Source organism: Anomaloglossus baeobatrachus, chromosome 1 (genome assembly GCF_048569485.1).
Source record: "Anomaloglossus baeobatrachus isolate aAnoBae1 chromosome 1, aAnoBae1.hap1, whole genome shotgun sequence".
In the NCBI taxonomy this organism is placed as follows: Eukaryota; Metazoa; Chordata; class Amphibia; order Anura; family Aromobatidae; genus Anomaloglossus; species Anomaloglossus baeobatrachus.
In genome coordinates this window covers 843,110,066-843,127,606 of record NC_134353.1, presented here as the reverse complement: position 1 = coordinate 843,127,606, position 17,541 = coordinate 843,110,066, and the positions used below count along the sequence as shown (strand labels likewise).

The 17,541-nt window shown below is 46.7% G+C and overlaps 1 long non-coding RNA gene and 1 pseudogene across 1 annotated transcript in view; one reads left to right on the top strand and one right to left on the bottom strand.

The window, feature by feature from the left end:
* Positions 1–14,602, top strand: part of LOC142303495 (U3 small nucleolar RNA-associated protein 15 homolog) — a 54,301-nt pseudogene extending 39,699 nt beyond the window's left edge.
* LOC142301028 (uncharacterized) overlaps positions 1–17,541 on the bottom strand; it is a 94,923-nt gene that overhangs the window by 69,033 nt on the left and 8,349 nt on the right. The window lies entirely within an intron of this gene.

The following is a 17,541-nucleotide window of genomic DNA, read 5'->3' as shown; positions in this document are numbered from 1 at the left end:
AGAAGCAGGGTGGTGGCCCCAGGCAGAAGTCAGGCAACTGTTCCCCGGAACAACACGACACAAGGTGCCTGTACAAATGTTAGGTCTTCCCGAGTCTGGCAGTTTTTTAAGTTAGCTCCAGATGATTCTAAAAAGGCCATTTGCAACACCTGCCATGCCAGCATCAGCAGGGGTACCAAAACTAGCAGCCTGACCACCACCAGCATGATCAGGCACATGTCAGCCAAGCACCCGACTTTGTGGGATGTACAACAGAGTCGAGGAGCAGTGCTTGCTGATGTGACTGCTACGTCTTCGCTTGTTGTGCATGCGAGCCAATCCCCTGTCCATGCTGCCTGCGAACAAGCCTCCTCTGGCCCTGCACCTGCAGTTACCCACGCAGAAATAACACCATCATCAAGCACGTCCTTGTCCCAGCGCAGCGTTCAGTTATCCATTCAGCAAACCTTTGAACGCAGGTGCAAATACACTGCCAACGCCCCACATGCCACACTTCTAAATGCTAACTTTTCGCGACTGCTTGCGCTGGAAATGTTGCCTTTTAGGCTGGTTGAGACAGAAGCATTCCGCGACCTGATGGTGGCAGCTGTCCCACGTTACTCGGTCCCCAGCCGCCACTATTTCTCCCGGTGTGCCGTCCCCGCATTGCATAACCACGTGTCACAAAACATCACACGTGCCCTGAACAACGCTGTTTCAGCCAAAGTCCACCTAACCACAGACACGTGGACAAGTGCATGTGGGCAAGGCCGCTACATCTCGTTGATGTCACACTGGGTTAATATTGTGGAAGCTGGGACCCAGTCTGAGCGAGGGACGGAACACGTCCTTCACACACCAAGTTTTGCAGGCCCTACCTCAGTCAGGGTTTCACCCACACTCTACAGCTCCGGAATGTCATGCTCCTCAGCCTCCTCCTCCTCCTGCGCATCCTCATCCACTTTACCCTCCACACCAGTCCCAAGCTGGAAGTGTCGCGGGCGGAGGAGGGGACGCTGCGCTCTCCCACTGCTCGGGTCCGGCTGCCGCTGCTCTACGGCTGCTGCTGCTCATTGGCTCGAGCGATGGCCGGATCCCGGGGACTCGAGCGGCGCTACTCGCCCGTGAGTGAAAAGGGGTGGTTTGGGTTTTGGGGATATTGTCCGTGACGCCACCCACGGTTGTGGTGATTGTGTGGACACCACCGCTGCTCTGGACGGGGATCCCGGGAGCCTGTGACAGGGAGCAGCTTTGTTGTTATTTCTCGCCTCCGTGGGTAGGGGGGTTGGTTGTCCCGGGGCCCGGTGATGGGGTAGAGATGGATGACAGGCGGGTTGCGGGGCCTGATGAGGTGCAGGGTCGCAGGGGCAGTGCTGTGCCGCACGGCACGGAGGTACTCACTCAGCCCAATGATGATGACACAGTTCACGGTAAAACAAGTGGCTGGATGGACGGGTCCCTCGGACGACTGCGGTTGTTCCTCCCTGCAGGTTAGTGATGACTGTCTCTCCCTGCACCTAAGTTAAGTGTTGGTAGTGATGGTTTCCCACCGGTAACCCGCTCCCCGACCTGGATATGGGCCGGTGGATCCCCTTTTGCCCACAGGCGCTGGCCCTGGGAGACGGTTGCCCTTGGCGGTGGCGGTGTCTCCCCTTCACGGTTGGACGGTTGCCTTCTATCGGGACTTGGCTGTTTGGAAACCCTGAGGTCCCCTTCACTAACGGATTTGGCAAATTCACGGCGACACCAGCCTTGCCGGGATCCGAAAGTCCTCTGCCAATGGTGCTGGCTTCTCTTTGTATACCGGTCCGGTACGGCCGGGTCACCACCCGTCCACGGTCCTTACGGCAGACTCCAATCGGCCTCCACTGCAGACGGTCACCACATCCTGCCAACCTTGCTCTCCTGTCCGGGCTACACACCCGGACCAACTTCAGGCTCTTTGCTGTCACTTTTCTCCTCTCTACTACTTTCCTCCTTCCACTTCCTTAGCTTAACTCTCACTGCCTGTGTTTTCCCTCCTCCTTGGTGGGTGGAGACCAACCGCCTGGCTCCACACCCTGGTGTGGACAACAGCCCCTGGGGAAGGCAACAAGGATTTTGTGTTTTGACTATGATATGCCTGCAGGGAGTGTGGGGTGTTTAAGTGTTGTGCTCTGTGGCCCCTGGCTTGTCCAGGGCGACACAGAAGCACTGCAGCACTGCCTCGGCGAAGCGGCAACAGGCAGTGCTGAAGCTAATCTGCATAGGTGACAAACCCCACAATGCAGAAGAGGTGTGGACAGCTCTGAAACAGCAGGCAGATCACTGGCTCACAACTCTGAACCTAAAGCCAGGAAAGGTCGTGTGTGACAATGGCCGGAACCTGGTGGCGGCTTTGAGGCGAGGCCAGCTGACACATGTTCCATGCGTGGCCCATGTGCTCAACCTCGTGGTTCAGCGGTTTCTAAAGTCATACCCAGAGCTGTCTGATCTGCTGGTAAAAGTTCGCTGCCTGTCTGCACATTTTCGAAAGTCACCTACTGCTTCAGCCGGCCTTGCCGGCTTTCAGCGCCGTTTGCATCTTCCGGCTCACAGACTGGTGTGTGATGTCCCCACGCGTTGGAATTCAACTCTGCACATGTTGGTCAGGATATGTGAGCAGAAGAGGGCAGTTGTTGAGTACCTGCATCACCTAAGCCGTCGGGAAATGGGTCAAACTCCACACTTAACACCTGAGGAGTGGAGATGGATGTCCGACCTATGTACCATCCGCCAAAACTTTGAGGACTCCACCAAGATGGTGAGCGGCGATGACGACATTATTAGCGTCACCATACCGCTTCTCTGCCTTCTAAAATGGTCTCTGCTCAAAAAACAACCATGATGCATTGCAGGCGGAGCGCGATGAGTTTGAGCAAGAAACAGTAGTGGGTGTGGGTGATAACACACAGCCCAGCCTCGTCTCATCACAACGTGCAGTGGAGGACTATGACGAGGAGGAGGATGAAGACATGGAGCAACTCTCTGGCCAAATTGAGGATATGACATGCAGTCATATCCTCGGTTCAGCTTGGCTGGCCAGAGGACAGGGTAGATGATGAGGAGAAGGAGGAGGAGGAAGACAGCATGTTCAGTCATCGTGTTGGTCAGGATACTGAAGTCCTGGCTGTTAAGAGTCTGGCGCACATGGCTGACTTTATGGTAAGCTGCCTGTCTCGTGACCCTCGCGTTAAGAACATCTTGGCCGACAATCATTACTGGTTGGTAACACTGTTAGACCCATGCTAAAAGGAGAACTTTATGTCTCTTATTCCCGAGGCGGAGAGGTCAGGCAAAATGCAGCAGTTCCAGAAGGCCATAGTCACGGAAGTAGGCAAAGCATTCCCCTCACAAAACGCTAGCGGCATAGGTCAGGAATCAGTGGACAACCAAGGCGTACAGCCAAGAGGGGCACAAGTCCAATCCGCCAGAGGTAGGGGAACAGTCTTTAAGATGTGGGACAGTTTTCTCAGCCCCTCACATACCACAGCCCCTGAGGTGCGGGGTAGTGCCACAAGAAATCCTAAGTTTGCCCAGATGCTCAAGGAGTACCTTGCAGATCAAACAACTGTACTCCGACATTCCTCTGTGCCTTACAATTAATGGGTATCCAAGCTGGACAGACACGTGGCATGAATTGGCTCTCTACGCCTTGGAAGTCCTGGCCTGCCCTGCCGCTAGCGTTTTGTCAGAGCGTGTTTTTAGTGCCGCAGGTGGAATCATTACAGATAAACGCACCCGCCTGTCAACTGTAAATGCTGACAGGCTGACTCTGATCAAGATGAACAAGGGTTGGATTGGGCCAGACTTCACCACACCACCAGCAAATGACAGCGGAATTTAAAGTTTGTAACGGGAATTTTCCATGTACCTCCACTCAACCATGGTAACACACTTCTGGACTTTGGCTAATCGCTGGACTGCTCCTCCTTCTCCTCATGCGCCATCATGATGACCGTTACAATAGTTAGGCCGTTGTTTCAGGTATACCCCCAGTGGTAAATTTTTTCGCCCATTCTTTCAGAATGGGCATTACAACGACAGGAGACCCGCTCCTTTGCAATGGTAACAATGTTTTGAGGCCCTCATGCACATCTCTATCCAGGGACAATGTGGAGCCTCCAAATTTTTGGCTGCCCTGCCTAAGGGCTATACTACAATAGACCCACTGCCTTACAATGGGCACTTCAGGTTTACAGGCCATCATGCACGTCTCTATCCAGGGACAATATGGAGCCTGACGCTGCCACCGACAGGCACACACGTGCGGTTTTTAAATGCAAGCACGGACGCAATAAGAACCTAACAGGTTTTTAGGAGCGACAATTACTGAGAAGTCTGACACTATCAGCCACTGCTGACTGACGTGTATTATACACTAGACTTGTGCGTTATATAATAGTTTGTGAAAAACGCACACAAGTGCACCTGTACGCTGCCACCGACAGGCACACACGTGCGGTTTTTAAATGCAAGCACGGACGCAATAAGAACCTAACAGGTTTTTAGGTAGCGACAATTACTGAGAAGTCTGACACTATCAGGCACTGCTGACTGACGTGTATTATACACTAGACTTGTGCGTTATATAATAGTTTGTGAAAAACGCACACAAGTGCACCTGTACGCTGCCACCGACAGGCACACACATGCGGTTTTTAAATGCAAGCACGGACGCAATAAGAACCTAACAGGTTTTTAGGAGCGACAATTACTGAGAAGTCTGACACTATCAGCCACTGCTGACTGACGTGTATTATACACTAGAATTGTGCGTTATATAATAGTTTGTGAAAAACGCACACAAGTGCACCTGTACGCTGCCACCGACAGGCACACACGTGCGGTTTTTAAATGCAAGCACGGACGCAATAAGAACCTAACAGGTTTTTAGGAGCGACAATTACTGAGAAGTCTGACACTATCAGCCACTGCTGACTGACGTGTATTATACATTAGACTTGTGCGTTATATAATAGTTTGTGAAAAACGCACACAAGTGCACCTGTACGCTGCCACCGACAGGCACACACGTGCGGTTTTTAAATGCAAGCACGGACGCAATAAGAACCTAACAGGTTTTTAGGAGAAAAAATTACTGAGAAGTTTGACACTATCAGACACTGCTGACTGACGTGTATTATTCACTAGACTTGTGCGTTATATAATAGTTTGTGAAAAACGCACGCAAGTGCACCTGTACGCTGCCACCGACAGGCACACACGTGCGGTTTTTAAATGCAAGCACGGACGCAATAAGAACCTAACAGGTTTTTAGGAGAAAAAATTACTGAGAAGTCTGACACTATCTGGACTGTTTTAGACTGTGTACACCAGCCCCAGATATGATGAAGGCTGGTATACGGTCACCACTAGGAATGGCTATATACCCTGCCTGCCTGCCTGTATACTGCCTCAATAGTCCTGACAAGGACTCTTCTGGTCACTAGCCTGTATTCCGACCTGGCTATACCCTGCCTGTATATAGCAACAATAGTCCTGAGAAGGACTCTGCTACTGTACTCCGACCTGGCTATACCCTGCCTGCCTGTATACAACTTATTGTATGTCCTGAGAAGGACTTCTGGTCACACTGTTTGCAGCCCTGCTCCGGAACTAACTATAAAGGGCCGCAAACCTTTCCCTGAAGCAGCGACCCTCTCCCTGCACTGACTGTCTGGATGGCTGTGAGCAGAGCACAGCGCGCCCGCCGGTATAAAGGCTCGGTCACGCTGTGCAGGCCGGCCAATCACTGCAATTCCACAACTAACAGGGCTGTGGCATTGCAGTGGTCTGCCAGCCAATCCCTGCATGAGGGCTGGCTCTCAAAAGAGCGCCAACATGCAGGGATGAAGACCACGAGTACAGCACGAGTATCGCGAGATTACTCGGTCCCCGCCGAGTAGCCCGAGTACAGTGATACTCGTGCGAGTACCGAGTAGTAACAAGCATACTCGCTCATCACTAATAAATGGTATTGATAGACACTGCCTCACCTCACTGATGCCGAACCAGTGCCTTTATGTGATACATGTGTGCGCTGTGCAGCCCCGGGAGATGGTGACTGAATATGGAAACCTTACCATGGGAATTGTTACCCTGTGCCAGACATGGGGCAGCACAGTGTTGGAGTCTGAAGGGGCCATAGTGCTCTTCTTAGTATTTCTGCTCCGGCAGTACAGGCCCAGCGGCTGTTGTGTACTGGCATCTACATGTGGTACCAAAGCTCGGTCTCTGTCCCTCTTGCCCGCGCCTTACCAAATCACTGCTCATCAGCAGATTGTTGGATCAGGTGTTTGCGTCCCTTATATTCCATGTATTCCCATGGCCAACATGAACAAGATCACTTTTACTTTGTATCACTGTTCCATATTATTTCTCTAGAAGTCTCCAATTTCATATTCTGACTCGTTAGCCTTTATCTCACTCAGGTTAGTTGCTCAACCCCAGAAGTGACTGTGGCCGTGATGAATGAAATTGACCGAAGAGGAACTCTTAAAAACGCCCTAGCAGGGAGGGACGAGAAGCAGCTCTGCCGAATACTCACCTTCCTCATAAAGTAAGTCGTCAGCCGCATTTTACTCATCAGAGTTGAATACAACATCTATAAATAGAAACAACACATATCTCACAAAAAGAGCCATTAAATGTGAGCACCAGGCCTACCGAGATGAGGCAGGGAGGGTGCCAGCACTACTCATGATGAGGATAATACACAGGAGAACGAGAGTAAAGTGCAATTATAAATAATTTTTATTGAATACACAACAAGAAAAGTAGTAGTTAAAATGGTACACTACCAAAAAATCCTAGGGATACATACATATAAGACCCAAAAAATTCATAGTAGCCCATCCAATTAATCTAGAATATTATATATAGACATCTATGTTAAATAAGGGCTAACAAGTGGAAGGGTCTGATATGGACGATATGGGTAATTCAAAAAGGGACTGCCTTTAAGTTATAGTACACAAATCAAACCATGATTCCCCACCATGTATTGGTAGGAAATCATGGTGATCATGCTGGAGGCACCGTGGGGGAATAGATGTTAGTACTAGACCAATAGGGATAGCACCAAATGACAGTACAACCAGAGTGTGCAGGGTAAAAGGATTCTCTTACCTAAAGTGCTGAAGTGCAGTGTCAGTGCAAAAAAGTCACGATGCGACCAGCAAAGAAATAAAGCGGTCCCAATTGAAATAGAACGGTATCCCTATAGATGGCCAAAGGTCTCCATCCGACGCGCGTTTTGCGAGGATTCTGTAGCTTTATCAAGGTGGGGAACCAAGGTAGTGAGCCCAAGACCTGCATGCCTCTTATATACCCCTCCTAAAGTGGAATCAACAGGTGTGTGGCTGGGAGTGACGTAAAACCGGAAGTGACCTATGTTGTGTTACCACAAAGCGTTATTAGCAACATACATCAAAATAGTCAGAATATATTAAACATATTTATCTATAGTACATGTATACCAATCACAGTTCGGCCGCTATGTTTTTAAATCACCCCAAATACCATGAACTGGGTAGACAGGGTTACTATCAAAACCACGGCCCGATTAGCGTGGTAACCAAGGACGCACTTCCTGAATGAAAACCGGAAGTCGTCATAAGACCCAGAATACACTTCTCCCAATCGTCAGATGAGTGCTATGCAATTCAACCAATAGTAATCCAAGTTGGAACTTATACAGGTTGTCATGCCCGACAGGAAGGTCCCACGTGATTGCTGGGGACGCGTCAACCCCGCAACCACACCCCACCATTCCCAATCAGGTTGGACAGAACCAGAAGACCAAAGTACGCCCTATCACGTGTCGAGCCATGTCTACACCCGCCCACCTGATCCAAGGGACGCGTACCCCTGGAAACAGAACGAGCGTGTGTGTCAGACAGGCACCGAAAATGTTAGGGGAACTAACACAAGCATAGCAATTAAGGTAGTCCAAAAGTGAACCACAATAATAATACCTAAATTATGCAGTTTAAACGGTGTAGATCATAGAATATGTCAAATTATACACTTGCATTATTAGGGAACTTTTGGACCACTGCCGATCACTCAGGCAAATAGTGCCAAATTAAAAGAAAGGTCCAACAGGAGAATGATACAAATATAATCAATAGAAGGACCACTTGGGGACGCACAGATAATTCTTCAGGTTTTCTGGATGTAATATATCCAGCGAGGATCCACATCACACAATAGGCCACAAGGACTGGAAAGTCATATAATTCACGCAAATGGGGAATAAATAGATGATTCTTCAGGTTTCCTAGATGTGACACGTCCAGCAGAGATCCAAATCCCACAGCAAGCCACAAGGACCGCAAAGTCAATCAAATTGCACAAAAGAGGGATAGGTCTAAAAAATAATGTATCAAAAATTAATAGCAGGTCAGAGATCAATACAAGAATGAGCCAAACGTCGCTCATAGTAGTGCAAGAGATGATAAAATAAAGATGACAAAACAATTAAAAAACACTAAAAAACTAACAAACAATTGGGTTAAAAAAGGGGATTATGAAAAAGGAGAAGAGAGGGAGAGAATAGGGAGGACTGATGGTATTACATGATAGGAAGGACACAAAGCTGATGTTCTCATTAAGCCCATTCGGGGCCAGAGTGTCCAAAGTGGAGATCCATCGGGCCTCGACCTGGGCCAATCGCTTTTTCAAATCGCCTCCACGAGACCCACCACGAACGTGGTCAATACCCCGTATCTTAAGTCCAGACGGGTTACTCCCATGGAATTTATGAAAGTGCCTAGGGAGTGTTTTCAGCGTAGTAGGATCAATAGCATCCCTAGCGGCACTAATATCCCGCACATGCTCCCTCGTGCGTACCCTCAACTCACGTGAGGTGAGGCCGATATACACGAGAGAGCATGGGCACGTGGCATAATAGATAACGTGTGTGGTAGCACACGTAATATGACACCGGATATTGAACGTCCTGGTGCCATTAGATGACATAAATGAAGAGGTACGAATGATATTCTGGCAGGCCAAACATCGACCACATGGGAAACACCCAACCAAGGGGCCACGGGTACTAAAAGGGTTGGAAATAGGTGGTATATAATGGCTCCTTACCAAAATATCTCGAAGGTTTTTGGAACGGCGAGCCGTCATAAGAGGACCGGAGGGGAGGACATCTGCCAGGATAGGATCCGATCGAAGAACAGGCCAGTGCCTGATTAGAATTTCTCGCATGGTCTGCCAATGGCCGTTGTAGGTGCCTATGAAATGAATAGGAGGGTCAGATTTTTGAGACTTAGGAATGTATTGAAGTAATTGTTGACGAGGAGTCCGCTTAGCGCGTAAATACCCCTTCCGAATACAGCGATTGCTGTACCCTCGGTCCCTGAATCGGCATCTGAGGTCGGCCGACTGTAACTCAAATGCATCATTGGAGGAACAGATCCGCCTCGTTCTCAAGAACTGGCCAGTCGGGTTGGCGCGTATTGTGGAAGGTGTATGGGCAGATGAGGCATGCAGCAGGGCATTGACTGAAGTAGATTTCCGATGGACACTAGTCTGAATAACCGACATAGGGTCCACCTCGATGTTAATATCTAAAAAGTCAATGCACCTGCTGCTATGCTTGTAAGTTAGTTTGATATTGAAATTATTGGTGTTCAAATGCCCCATAAATTCGTCAAGCTGCTCCACTGTGCCCTGCCAAAAAAACAAAACGTCATCAATATATCTGAGCCAGCACTGCACATGGGAGCTAAGCCCAGTGCCACCCTCGCCCAATACCAACCTCTCCCACATACCGAGGAAGAGGTTGGCATACGAGGGGGCACAGGCCGCCCCCATGGCAGTGCCACGCTGCTGCAGATAAAATTGGTCCTTGAAAATAAAAAAATTATGTGTAAGGGCAAAGTGGAGCAGCTCAAGGATAAATTTGTTAAGTTCGCCATCCCGACTGCCCATCTCCAGAAAAAGGCGGGTAGCCTCCAACCCATCCTGATGGGAAATACAGGTGTACAGGCTCTCCACATCAGCTGTAACAATCAACATGTTATGATCCATAAAGATGCCATCGATCCGCCGGAGCACATCAGTCATGTCACGGACATAGGAGGGCAAGGTTTCTACCAGGGGTTTCAGATGGTAATCAATAAATTTGCAGATGGGATCACACAGGCCTCCTATGCCGGACACGATGGGGCGCCCCGGGGGGCAGAGGGCATCTTTATGGATTTTAGGCAACAGATAAAAGGTAGGTACCTTAGGATATTTGGTGGAGAGCCCGTCTACCATTTTGTTGGTAATTATACCAACCTCAGATGCCGATTCAAGGATTTTGGAAAGACATGGCTCGACACGTGATAGGGCGTACTTTGGTCTTCTGGTTCTGTCCAGCCTGATCGGGAATGGTGGGGCGTGGTTGCGGGGTTGACGCGTCCCCAGCAATCACGTGGGACCTTCCTGTCGGGCATGACAACCTGTATAAGTTCCAACTTGGATTACTATTGGTTGAATTGCATAGCACTCATCTGACGATTGGGAGAAGTGTATTCTGGGTCTTATGACGACTTCCGGTTTTCATTCAGGAAGTGCGTCCTTGGTTACCACGCCAATCGGGCTGTGGTTTTGATAGTAACCCTGTCTACCTAGTCCATTGTATCTGGCTCGACATGTGATAGGGCATACTTTGGTCCTCTGGTTATGTCTAAGCCGATCGGGAATGGTGGGGCGTGTTTGCGGGGCTGACGCGTCCCCAGCAGTCACGTGGGACCTTCCTGTCGGGTGTGACAACCTGTATGAGTTCCAACCTGGATTTCCATTGGTTGAATTGCACAGCACTCATCTGACGATTGGGAGATGTGAATTCAGGGACTTATGACGACTTCCGGTTTTCATTCAGGAAGTGCGTCCTTGGTTACCACGCTAATCGGGCCATGGTTTTGATAGTAACCCTGTCTACCCAGTTCATGGTATTTGGGGTTATTTAAAAACGTAGCGGCCGAACTGTGATTGGTATACATGTACTATCGATAAATATGTTTAATATATTCTGACTATTTTGATGTATGTTGCTAACAACGCTTTGTGGTAACACAACATAGGTCACTACCGGTTTTACGTCACTCCCAGCCACACACCTGTTGATTCCACTTTAGGAGGGGTATATAAGAGGCATGCAGGTCTTGGGCTCACTACCTTGGTTCCCCACCTTGATAAAGCTACAGAATCCTCGCGAAACGCGCGTCGGATGGAGACCTTTTGGCCATCTATAGGGATACCATTCTATTTCAATTGGGACTGCGTTATTTCTTTGCTGGTCGCATCGTGACTTTTTTGCACTGACACTGCACTTCAGCACTTTAGGTAAGAGAATCCTTTTACCCTGCACACTCTGGTTGTACCGTCATTTGGTGCTATCCCTATTGGTCTAGTACTAACATTTATTCCCCCACGGTGCCTCCAGCATGATCACCATGATTTCCTACCAATACATGGTGGGGAATCATGGTTTGATTTGTGTACTATAACTTAAAGGCAGTCCCTTTTTGAATTACCCATATCGTCCATATCAGACCCTTCCACTTGTTAGCCCTTATTTAACATAGATGTCTATATATAATATTCTAGATTAATTGGATGGGCTACTATGAATTTTTTGGGTCTTATATGTATGTATCCCTAGGATTTTTTGGTAGTGTACCATTTTAACTACTACTTTTCTTGTTGTGTATTCAATAAAAATTATTTATAATTGCACTTTACTCTCGTTCTCCTGTGTATTATCTATAAATAGAAGACTCTGTATGCCAATATATGGTAACTTTTAATATTAGAGGGGTTGTACAATAGAAGAAAAACATGGCCTCTTCCCTCCGTGCTGTACCTGTCAATAGGTCGTGTGTGGTAATGAAGCCAGTGAAGCTCAGACCCATATAGTTTGGTGCAGCTCGGCTATGTGTGGCCATCTTTAATAATTGTGGACAACTCCTTTAAATCTGAAATCTTATCAGAAAATTATAAGTTGCCAAAATACTCTTATTTTCCTGGAATGTCTTCTTTGTTCCTAATGGCCCCCATATCGAGGAGCAGGGTCTTCATATACTTCATCATAGACTGAATATACATTTCATTTTTATCAGCCAGGATTGTGATATTTTCACTGCAGAATATATGATAACATTAATCACCTCTTTATTTTTATTTTTACAGGCACATAGTAGATCCTCGATTTGCCCCAATCTTGTTAAACGTATCTGAAAAAGTAATTGGTAAGTGTGACAAAGGGGTCCGCATGTAACTCCATTAACCAGCACTGGTTACACTCTACTTGGTCTTCTCCACCCTCTAAGGACACGTTGGCCGCGTCCTGTAGCTCATGTTCGGTTTGGTCACAATTATGCTCTCTTTATAGAATTAGAAATATTGCACAGGGATTTAAAGGCTATAGATGACTGACTTAAACAATGTTTTCAAATGTTAGTTGTTACTAGTGATGAGTGCGCACTACCATGCTCGGGTGTTCAGTACTTGTAATGAGTTGTTGGATGCTCGGATGGGCACAACTCGAGTACCGAGTATAATGGAAGTCAATTGTGAACTCAAGCCACTTTACAGTAACTCTTCTAGAAAAATGCTTGAATTCCCTATTGTCTTCCATTATACTCGGTACTCGAGATGCACCCATCCGAGTATACGACCTGCTCATTATGAGTACTGAGCATGGTAGTGCTCACTCATCACTAATGGTGACCTTTAGTTAATAAACCCCCCCACAAGGAAGCACGGATAGTACCAGAATAGAGGTAGAAAACAAAGTTCTTGTCTTGTTTTAATGTAATTAATATTTCATTAAAACAAGACATTTAAAAACATATCAGAAGGTAATAAAAAAAAATATGGAACTGCACACGGAAAAGAAAGCTGGAGGCGACCGGTCCAAATAGACTGCATCAAAGGAAAGAATATCTAGATTACATTACAAAGGATCAGAGGAAAATGCTGACAGAGAAATAGGAAAAATCAATCTTAAAGGGAATGTGTCACCATGTTTTTGCCACCTAAGCTGAGAGCAGCATAATGTAGAGACAGAGACCCTGATTCCAGTGATGTGTCTCTTACTGGGCTATTTACTGTAGTTTTGATAAAATCACTGATTAATCAGCAGTAGATTATCATTACAGGACTACTTGGCGTGGTGCCCGGTAGTCCAGCATATTCATGAGTTCCGCATAACTGCTAAATGTGCAGCAGAGAAAACATAGACAGCAGACAGCTCAGTCAGTGACACATCACTGGAATCAGTAAAGGAAAAAGGAAGAGAATGCATCGGACAAGAGAAATGGAGGAAAAACCTGGGTTCCTTGACACTTAATAAAAAAAAAAAAAAAGTTTTTTTATTCATCCAAAAATATAAAGTGAAAAGGGTCTACTTCACTTCTATGGCAGATCACTGGGTGTAGGTCCAGTAGGGGCTACGCGTTTTGGCGCTACAATGCCCTTTCCTCACGGTCCATAACCAGCCTGTGTGAAAGTGCAATGTTTTTAAAATAGAAGGTAACATTGGACTTTCACACAGGCTGGTTATGGATCATGGGGAAGTCGCATTGTAGCGCCGAAACGCGTAGCCCCTGCTGTACCTACACCCAGTGATCTGCCATAGAAGTGAAGTGGCCATTTTTAACTTTATATTTTTGGATGAATAAAGACATTTTTTTTTAATTGTCAAGGACCCCACGTGTTTCCTCCATTTCTCTTGTCCGCTAGATTCTTTTTTCCTTTACTGATTTTGGCGGCTGGCTCCCACCCTCCTCCGTGCGGACTCTGAATACGGGCTATGATTCACAAGGAAACATGTTATGAAGCTGACGGTTTCTCTCCATATATTTTTTGTATCTCTGAATTCGGGGTCTCTGCCTCTACATTATGCTGCTCTCAGATGGGGGAGCAAAAACCTGGTGACAAGTTCTCTTTAATTAGTATAGAACTTACATAGAGAATAGAAGTACAGAAGCAATATTAAGCAAGTCACATACATGAATAAGGGATGCAGAAATCAGAATAAGAACAGTAAACCTCCAATAGAGAGAGCCGGGTATCGGGGTACCACACCGCGCCCGACGCGCTTTATACACTCCACGTGTACTTCACTTTTGTACTTATATTCTTTTTGGAGAGAATCTAATACATAGGATTGTTCATCACTTTGAGTTCCTGAAAGGAGATGGCGTCTTCTGATTCTGAGACAGATAAATGTATTTATGGATCGGGGGACACTGTCCATTTTGGGGGCATTTGTTGAATTTGTGTTCAATGTCCAAACATTTATTCTTTTTCTTTTTAGACATTTATTCTTCCACCATAAACCAGTCATCTGTAGTGGATAAATTATTTCTGAGGCTCCAAGACACACTGGTAAAAGAAGTCAGTTATCAGGAAGAGCTGCTGGAAGTTTTGGGGATGATGGACACTCTTTTTGCCACTATGGCAAGTAAAAAAACAGCCGTCCCCACAGAGACCAAACCAACAAGTATTTCAGACGAAAAGAACTTGACTGTAAAATCCTCGTCGTGATCCCACCATCACCAGCGGACAGATATTTTTTTATACCACTTTTAATATATTTTATATGGGATGGATTGATGTAAAGCAAATGTAGACATTGTTTTAGATCCCATGTAGCCGGTTTCCTAATTCTGAGGGTTGATCAGTCACCGCCTTTTAAAGAAAGTGTTTGAGGTGACTTCGTTTCTACATGGACTGGATATTTGTCAAATGGCATCATTGTAAATTAATACAGATAAAAGTCCTCCATCTTCCTGTGTGGTGTTTTAGGGGGCATGATGCTAGTTTGTCTAATTTGCTCTTGCAGAGTTGGCAGGATCCTGGTCTTGTCACATGGTGTAGACTGGGGGTATCCCGGCATTGCCACATGACCGGAGTATCTATGGCATAACTTAGGGAGTATGATAAAATAGCTGCTGTTCCAAAAATGGGTTCCTATTAGAAGAGATGAGCGAATTGTGTCCATGGTCCATGAGTCAGTGGCCACTTCCGGGGTCCACAGCTCCCGAACATATGAACTGCCTGCCAGGATCTAAGATGGTAACATTGCACTGCTGATGAAATCTATGTTTCAGCATTATATTCAGCTTTCCACAAGCCATCCTTATTAGTTACTGGCTGTAGTACCGGCGTTGCACAGGATAGTAACTAGGTGTCTCTCACTCTCCCTCTCTGTCTCCCTCCCCCTCTGTCTGTCTCCCCCTCTGTCTGTCTCCCCCTCTGTCTGTCTCCCCCTCTGTCTGTCTCCCCCTCTGTCTGTCTCCCTCTCTGTCTGTCTCCCCCTCTGTCTGTCTCCCCCTCTGTCTGTCTCCCTCTCTGTCTGTCTCCCCCTCTGTCTGTCTCCCCCTCTGTCTGTCTCCCCCTCTGTCTGTCTCCCCCTCTGTCTGTCTCCCTCTCTGTCTGTCTCCCTCTCTGTCTGTCTCCCCCTCTGTCTGTCTCCCCCTCTGTCTGTCTCCCTCTCTGTCTGTCTCCCTCTCTGTCTGTCTCCCCCTCTGTCTGTCTCCCCCTCTGTCTGTCTCCCTCTCTTCCTCTCTGTCCTTTCTGTCTCACAATCGTACAAAATGCAAAAACTGCAGCACCTCCAGTCAGTAGCTGCTCATGCACATCGCACAATATAGCAGCATTTGGACACACGTCCAATATCAAGGGATCACTTGATTACACATACCGCAGCAAAGGAAAGATGACTGCGTCCTTTGGGTGAAATAAACGCTCTTTTCTTTATTCCGTCAGTGCACAGAAGAGCAACGTTTCGACCAATTCGTCTTTGTCAATCTTGACGATCTTTCCTTTCCTCTCTGTGTCTGTCTCTCTCACTCTGGGTGTGTGTGTGTGTGTGTCCGTCTCTCCACCGAAATCATATTAACTAACACAGAAGCCTCTTATACTAACAATGTCCTTTGTTGCCTATAGCAACCAATCACCGCTCCTATTAATGACTTGTAGCTCCCAGCTCCATTGACTTTAATATAAGGAGGTTTTTGGGCGAATAACTGTAAAGTGTGGGGTTAAATTTTCCCCTCAAAACATAGTCTATGATACTCCCTGAGTCAAGTGAGGCGTCTGCAAAATTTCATGATTGTAAATGTGACGAAGCAGATTCATTTAGCGGACACGCGCGCATACATACATACAGTGCCTTGCGAAAGTATTCGGCCTCTTTGAATTTTTCAACCTTTCCCCACATTTCAGGCTTCAAACATAAAGATAAAAAAAATAATTTTATGGTGAAGAATCAACAACAAGTGGGACACAATTGTGAAGTTGAACGAAATTTATTGCTTATTTTAAACTTTTATAAAAAATAAATAACTGAAAATTGGGGCGAGCAATATTATTCGTCTCCTTTAAGTTAATACTTTGTAGTGCCACCTTTTGCTGCGATTACAGCTGCAGTCGCTTGGGGTATGTCTCTATCAGTTTTGCACATCGAGAGACTGAAATTCTTGCCCATTCTTCCTTTGTAAACAGCTGGAGCTGAGTGAGGTTGGATGGAGAGCGTTTGTGAACAGCAGTTTTCAGCTCCTCTTTCCACATGTTCTCGATTGGATTCAGGTCTGGACTTTGACTTGACCATTCTAACACCTGGATAAGTTTTTGTGATCCATTCCATTGTAGATTTTGCTTTGTTTGGGATCATTGTCTTGTTGGAAGACAAATCTCCGTCCCAGTCTCAGGTCTTTTGTAGACTCCAGCAGGTTTTCTTCAAGAATGGTCCTGTATTTGGCTCCATCCATCTTCACATCAATTTTAACCATGTTCCCTGTCCCTGCTGAAGAAAAGCAGGCCCAAGCCATGATGCTGCCACCACCATGTTTGACAGTGGGGATGGTGTGTTCAGGGTGATGAGCTGTGTTACTTTTACGCCAAACATATCGTTTGGCATTGTGCCCAAATAGTTTGATTTTGGTTTCATCTGACCAGAGCACCATCTTCCACATGTTTGGTGTGTCTTCCAGGTGGCTTGTGGCAAATATTAAACAACACTTTTTATGGATATCTTTGAGAAATGGCGTTTTTCTTGCCACTGTTCCATAAAGGCCAGATTTGTGCAGTGTACGACTGATTGTTTTCCTATGGACAAACTCTCCCACCTCATCTGTAGATCTCTGCAGTTCATCCACAGTGATCATGGGCCTCTTGGCTGCATCTCCAATCAGTCTTCTCCTTATTTGAGATGAAATTTTTGAGGGACGGCTGGGTCTTGGTAGATTTGCAGTGGTATGATACTCCTTCCATTTCAATATGATCACTTGCACAGTGCCTCTTGGGATCTTTAAAGTTGTGGAAATCTTTTTGTAACCAAATCCGGCTTTAAACGTCTTCACAACAGTATCACGGACCTGCCTGTTGTGTTCCTTGGTCTTCATGGTGCTATCTGCGCTTTAAACAGAACCCTGAGACTATCACAGAGCAGGTGCATTTATATGGAGACTTGATTCCACACAGGTGGACTATATTTATCATCATCACTCATTTAGGACAAGATTGGAT